The sequence below is a fragment of the Orycteropus afer genome, unplaced genomic scaffold (genome assembly GCF_000298275.1).
Source record: "Orycteropus afer afer isolate SDZICR_OR568_19922 unplaced genomic scaffold, OryAfe1.0 scaffold00039, whole genome shotgun sequence".
In the NCBI taxonomy this organism is placed as follows: domain Eukaryota; kingdom Metazoa; phylum Chordata; class Mammalia; order Tubulidentata; family Orycteropodidae; genus Orycteropus; species Orycteropus afer.
This window is the reverse complement of record NW_006921626.1, coordinates 867252-874786: the sequence shown is the minus strand read 5'-3', so window position 1 is coordinate 874786 and position 7535 is coordinate 867252. Positions and strand designations below refer to the sequence as shown.

At 38.0% G+C, this 7535-nt stretch overlaps 1 non-coding gene across 1 annotated transcript; it reads right to left on the bottom strand.

Annotated features, from left to right (window-relative positions):
* Positions 1-1458: 1458 nt before the first annotated feature.
* LOC122149668 lies at positions 1459-1565 on the bottom strand. Its single transcript, XR_006163261.1, has one exon. It is a non-coding gene; the product is annotated as a U6 spliceosomal RNA (small nuclear RNA).
* Between the last annotated feature and the right edge of the window lie 5970 nt (positions 1566-7535).

Below are 7535 nucleotides of genomic sequence, written 5' to 3'. Positions count from 1 at the left end.
CAAGGATCTCCTACATAGATCCCTTTCCAAGTGGATGACAGTGGTAGCCGGGCACCATCTAATTCTTCTGGTCTCATAGTTGTATAGGCTGCAGATCAGATGGTGTACCAGTTGCTAGAACTAATTGTTTCCATGAATTTTGGTTTTCTTCATTCTTCTTTGCTCTGGATGAGGAGAGACCCATCGTTGCATCTAGATGGCAGCTTGCTGGCTTTTAAGATCCCAGTCGCTACTCGCCAAAGTAGGAGGTGGAACAATGTTTTGTGTAGTGTGTTATGCCAATTGAGCTTGATGTCCCCTGCGACTATGGTCCCAAGCCCGCAGGTTCAACTACTTGGTCGCTCTGGGTAGCTGGCTGTGACCAAGCAGTGACCACAACCTTGCTCCTTGTCAGCTTTACTATACCCCTGGGAATTCTGATCATTCACATAAACTTATAGCACCATTGTCTGCCAATCCTATATATGTTCATGGATACACTCCCCATTTCATAGACATGCTTAATCATTCAGCCTGTCCACCCATCTATCCATCCATATACCCATGTTAACCTTCACTGACAACACAGTACTGTATGTACAAAAGGGTTCATATTTGTTGTCTGTACCTCCCATGTACCTCTCTATGTCTTTCTCATCCTCAATGCTGCCATATTGGTCACTCGCATTTGGTACATTGCCCTTCTCTTCACCCTAATCAATACTTATCTCTATCTATCTAACAGCGTTCCCTCCCCTCCCCTCCCATCCCTGGTAACCAACAAAGAAAATGTCCTTCTATAGATAAACCTTTCCTTAACTTTTACAATAACAGACTAATACAATATCTGTCCTTTTGTGAATGACTTATTTCATTCAGCATAATGTCCTCCAAGTTCATCTACGTTATGCTGCGTTTTGCAGATTCTACATTATTCTTTAGCGTTGCATAGTATTCCGTTGTGTGTATTTATCATAGTTTGGTTATCCATTCCTCAGTTGATGGACACTTAGGTTGTTTCCATCTTTTGGCTATTATAAATAGTGCTGCAATGAAAATGGGTGTGCATATATCTGTTCTTGTCATGGCTCTCACTTCTTTAGGGTATATACCTAGTAACAGAATGGCTGGGTCAAATGGTATTTCTAATTCCAGCTTTTGAAGGAATAGCCATACTGCTTTCCACAATGGTTGTACCATTTTACAGTCCCACCAGCAGTGTATGAGAGTCCCAATCTCTCCACAATATCACCAGCATTTGTTACTTTCTGTCTTGTTGAACTTTCCTACTAGTGCTGGAGCAAGATGGTATCTCATTGTTGTTTTGATTTGCTTCTCTCTAATAGCTAATGATCATGAGCATTTCTTCATATGTTTGTTGGCTGCTTGAATATCATCCTTGGTGAAGTGTCTGTTCATGTCTTCTGCCCATTTTTTAATTGAATTGTTTGTCTTTTTGTTATTGAGGTGTTGGAGTTTAAAAATATGGAATGGTTCATGAATTTGCGTGTCATCCTTGCGCAGGGGCCATGCTAATCTTCTCTGTATCGTTCCAATTTTAGTATATGTGCTGCTGAAGCGAGCACAGAGTTGATGCTTTTGAGTTGTGGTGCTGGCGAAGAATGCTGAAAGTACTGTGGACTGCTAAAAGAACTAACAAATCCTGGAGAAAGTGCAACTGGAATACCCCTTGGAAGTGAAAATGCCCAGACTTTGTCTCACCTACTTTGGTCATATTGTCAGAAGGGACCATTCCTTGAAGAAGAACGTCATGCCTGGTAAGGTGGAATGTTGATGAAAGAGGGGAAGGCCCTCAACAAGATGGATTGGCACAGTGTCTGTGGCAATGGGCTTATGTATAGCAAGGATGGTGGACCTGGCATGGGATGGGCAGTATTTCGTTCTGCTGTGCATAGGGTTGCTATGAGTTGGAGATGGCTCAAAGGCACCTTACAACAACAACAGCCACATCTTCTACAAAAGCCTCAGTTTTCTCAGTAACTCTAGTTAAATATACTGCATCTGTGTTGTGCCAGGAAGAATGACAGCAGTGTATTTACATTTTTAAACAATCTTTGTTTTTATTTGGCATATATGAAGGTTGACATATTAACAGTGCATCCCAGGAGAAAAACCTAGTTCTATGAGGTCTATAGGTGATAAGACATATAAATATTCTGTCCTCAGGAACAACTCATTCTGTGCTTTTTTTTTTTTTTCCATTTTATTTCTGCTTTGGGTTACTCACTTTTATGGAAAATGACCTGGCCCATTATAATTAATGTGAATAAAACTGCTGGGGGATACTACTGTAGTTCTTCTCATAGCAAACACAAACAGTGAAAACTTTGTATTTTAGGAACCCATTTTCAGAAGTGGAAAATTTGCATGTGGGAAAGGCTGGAAGTAGTTCATCTAACTTTAAATAAAAAATATACTAATAGCAAAAATAACTCTTTCTTCCCTCATGCAAATAAATTCTCCCCTTTTTGAGGACTAGTTCCCAGGAATGCTATCAGTGCCCTCAAGAGAACTCTGTGAGAAATGGAAATTACCCCTTGGTTGAAATTATCAATTGTTTGATTTCCTTACCCTACCTCTTCTTATTGATTCTGTCCTCTATCTTTTGGTTTATTTTGCTTTTGTTTCTCTGCCTTCCTTCCCATATCCCAATGCTGAATGACTGACTGTAGAGTGAAGTTGTCCAATCCTCTTCATTATGCACATCTGTGAACAAGAGTGAAGAATCTCACCATGCCAGCCACAAGCATTCAGTATTTCCAATCTGGAGTTCCATGCTCCAGCTGTTGGGATGCTCAGAGCATAAATATGTGAGAAACAGAGAATAATTGAATTACAAAATTCTGTTGTGTTCAAGATGTTAGCTCTTGAACATATGTAGCAATTCTTGATTGCTTAAGAAGTCCCTGGTGTGTATTTGGCAAGTGAGGACCTTTACATGTGTCTGGCTCCAGTCCAAGTCACATGCAAAATTCTGGATTGCTTAACTACTCATCTGCCTCCTTTGTCATCCAGTTCCTTAGAAAGAAACTGAAAACAAGGAGAGAGAGAGAGCGGAAAAAAAAAATGGGTGTTGATTTTGATTACCAAAATAATTTTTTTCAATAAATTCCAAGATAAACTTCAAGATTAAAAAGATAAGAAACTCTTCAATGTAACACTCAAAGAAAATAAAATGCAAGCATAGGCTTTCATTAAAAATCAGAGTAAATAAAAAAATAAATAACTAATTAAAAGGGAGGGGTGATTCTAAATTTTAGAAATGTTTATGTGTGTTTGATTTCATTTTGTGAGCTCGATAGTATTTTTTAATGACTTTCAAATATATCTAGCATATAAAAAATATTTCTCTGATAGAGACTGGTGGAATCACTGAGACCATGGACCTTAGATACTCTTCAAGCCTGGAACTGAACTCATCCCCATGGCTCAATTTTCTGCCAAACTGTAGACAGGCCTTTAAGGTGAGCAATAATACCAGGGAGGTATTCCTTAGAACAACCAACCATATGAGATCAAAAGGGTAGCATTTGCCCAAGGATAATGATCAGAAGGCAGGAAGGGATAGGAAAGAAGAACAAATGGAAATGCAAAACAGAGGGAGGAAGTAGGAAGAGTGCTATTACCTTGCGAAGATTGTCATCAATGTCACAAATTTAAATGTATAGCAATTGTTGAATAGAATACAAATTTTCTCTGTAAACTTTCACCCAAATCATAATGAAAAGTTAAAAAAGAAATACATGCCTAGCATGAGGAACAAATGGGAAAAAAGAAAGAAAGAAAGAAATCCATAATAGAAGGTGCTTTAACTATGATGTGCTACACTTACACAATTTAGAAGTTAACTGTGATGTAATGGGGGAAGGGAACAATAGACAAACTTAAAAACCTTAAAAATTACTCTTGACAGTTTTCATATATAAATGTAAATTACCATGATTAATATTACATAGAGCAAAGACAAGAATCTGGTGTACCCAATGGGGAAAGGAAAGAGAGGAGAACAAAAGATCCTAGGAAAACAACCTGGCGCCACATACTCGGGGACCCAGGGTTTTCTCTCCAACAGGAACTATCATGCTTTCAGTGTTCTGAGGGTCTCCAATTAAGGAATACATCCAGTTCTGGGGCTGTAAATCAGAACAAGTATTTATGTTGCTTTATGGCAGGCTGCTCCATTTGCTCTTTAGAAAGAGTAGTTCCCTCTCCACCTTGCCATAAGATCACATATCAAGTATTGTAGACTGGGCATCAAGTTCTAAATAGAAAGGAGTATGAATAGTAGGAAAACTTGATGGTAATTGAGAAGGGGTTGGTGGGATGGACAGTCCTCTGAAGCTGAGAAAAATACTCGCCTGTGCTCTACCCTGGAATGAGAATTTAACACGACATGAGTTGAATGTATGGTTGGATATAGGACCTCTGTCTTACAATGCTTTCTGTGACTTTGCATTTCTTTAACCCAAAAGAAACCAGGCATTATCATTTGAAGGAGCTCTGCTAGCATAGTGCCTAAAGTACCTGACTGCTAACCAGAAGGCTGGTGGTTCAAACCCACCAGCCACTCCTCAGAAGGAAGGTTGGACAATCTACTTCCATAGTGATACCGCCTCAGAAACCCAAAGAGGGGTCGCTATGAGTTGAGTCCAACTGGACAGCACATAACAACAACAACAACAACATTTGATGAATGGTCAAGATATGTAGAATAGGATTTGTTGATAGTTACTGTTAAGTTGAATCTGACTCATGGAGACCTTTTAACATGATGTCTTTTTCTAGTGAATGGAATTCCTAATGATGTGGCCAATGGAAGTGAGCAGAAGGCTGATTTGTTTGTTTGTTTGTTTGTTTGTTTTTAGCAGCCCATGGTATATTCAACATTCTTCACTGACACCATAATTTGAATGCATCAGTTCTCCTATTTTACTTTTTTATTGCCCATCTTTATTTTCTATACTTACCTACAAATATGTGTAAAATAGATTAATTGATATATTATTTTTTTCCCAAAGCCTTGCTGACTAACACTAAAGAAATAGGAATTTTTAGATGGAGTAGTTGCAAGTGTGAAACATAATTTAGGAACATAGATTATTTCAAGGTTGGATACTATTAAATGAGTGGTGAAATGTCTAGATAATGGCTCTGGGCATCTGTAGAACAGAAAAGAAAGAAGAGACCATCAAGTTAAAGAAATAAATGGTGGAGGAGAAAATAAAAAAGAAGCAGAAGGAAAGCTCAACTAGGGTGATGATAAGGAGCCTTCAAAAGCTACTTGTGTTGTTTTTCCTCTTCTAAAATTCCTTTTATTGTTAATGTAAAAAGGGTCTTTGCTTCACTGGTACATATGTATACTTCATAGAATATATATATGTGTATGTATGTGTATATATATATATTTATGTATATATATATGTATGTGTATGTATATATATACATATATATATATATTTCCTATAACACTGAGAGGACAGTGGTGGTAGAATTCTTGCCTTCCATTTGGGAGACCCAGATTCAGTTCCAGTCTATGCACCTCATCTATCTGTCAGTGGTGGCTTGCTTGTTGCTATGATGCTGAATAGGTTTCAGTAAAGCTTCTAGACTAAGCTGGATGAGGAAGAAAGCCCTAGATATCTGAAAATCAGCCAATGAAACTTTACCTATCACAAAGGTCTGATCCGTAGTTGATCTTAGGGATGGCACAAGACCAGGAAAAGTTTCATTCCCTTGTGCATGTGTTCACTCACCATGCATTGGATGCCAACTCAACAGCAACTAAAACCACGTGATAATGAAGACTCTATAAGGGACTGGGTTGGGCCGTGTGTATATGCCTTTGTATTCCACTATCATCTTTCTCAGTCCAGTGCCACGAACAAAATGAGAATCCCATAAACACTCATTTATTGAGGATTTACCAAAAGTGGCCAGAGGTCAAGCTTCAAAATGAAAAAAGCTGCAAACTATCAAAGTGATGCATTTTAGAGAAACCACTGTCTCTTTTAAATTCTTTTTTCTCTCAAGGGAATTTCCCTTTAGTGACAATTAGCTGTTAAAGATATCATAAAGAGAGACAAAGAGATAAAACTAATTATTCTCTAAACCTCAGAGACTTTAGAATATCATGTTAGCATAGCCAAAAAAAAAGCATGAGCTTTTCAGGTAAAATGATTTTTTAGAACCACCTTGGCCCTCCCTTCCACTTGAGTTTAGATTTTGCTGGCTTTTTGAATCCATGCTATAGACAAAATCACAAGCTTTAGAAAGAACAAGGCACCCATTGGATTGCTAACAAAACTTTGCCAAAAGGGAGATATTAGGCATGGGACATGAGGGATCACCGTTTTCTCCACATGTGATGTTTAATAAGTCAGCTGATACTGACCTGAACTGTGATGGAAAAGGAGGTCTAGCTCAATGTGATAAGGTTCTGAAAACACTTCTGACAAAGGGTGAGAGTTGGGTTTGACACTCAGAAGATGACTGAAGCACCAGATCTGGAAAACAAAGACCAGTAAAGCTGACCTTCTACTTGATATTTATATGAGACTTTCTCATCAGCCACCAAATATTTTATGGAGCAGCCAGCTTTCCTGGTGGTGGGGGTGACAGACTGGAGGGCACCAAGTAAAGGTTTATGGGTGCCATAGAGAAAAATGGTGTTTTTTTTTTCCCTTTCCCCTTTTACCCCTTTCACCTCCCCTTTTTGTTTAGCTTAGCTAGTTCTGAAGTCTACCATATAGAAGGCCTTGATTATCAAATGTAATATTCGTATAAGATTTTGCAGTTCAGCTTCATATTTGGGAATATACAAGGCTTCAGTGTTCCTTAATAAATTACCTCTTCATGTAGCAATTAACCCCCTTCTGTGAAGGTTCAGTGTTTCCTTGGTCCTGTGCCAGTGCTAACAGCTATGGCTTAGCATTCTTTTTAATGGGCTGCAATTACTGCTGAGAGCAGGGAAACATAAAATATTAACACTTAAGCATCTTTTACACTTCTTTGAACATTAGATTATGTTGAAAATATAACTGACTTTTCATTCTTAAACCTGGTATTTGCTTAGAATTCCACTGGACCCATGAAAATGTTTCAGTAAGTGGTTTTTGTTGATTTATTAACTCCCATGAAAGCCTAATGGAGATCCCTTGCCACCAAATATTTAATACGTTTTATGCATGCTTACAACAGTCCAGGAGTCTTGTTTATCAATTCAATGGCTTTCCCATATTTTAAAAAAGATAAATGACTTGGAGCACAACTTAATGTGAGTTCCATTTCTCTCCTTCTATGCCATCTGTTGGGGAAGTGAACCCAAATGAGGGACTGAAATTTCCAACAACCCAGGTGATAATGTACAAGTAAAGTTGAATTAGTTTCTTCATCACAAATCTATTCAATTGATTTTTGCTTTGTCATTTTTGTATAACAAGTTGATGTGAAGATTAAGTTAGAGAAATGATGTACAAATATTTCTAATGTGCATAACATCACTATAATAGTCTCTCTTCTCTATATATAGTATGTGG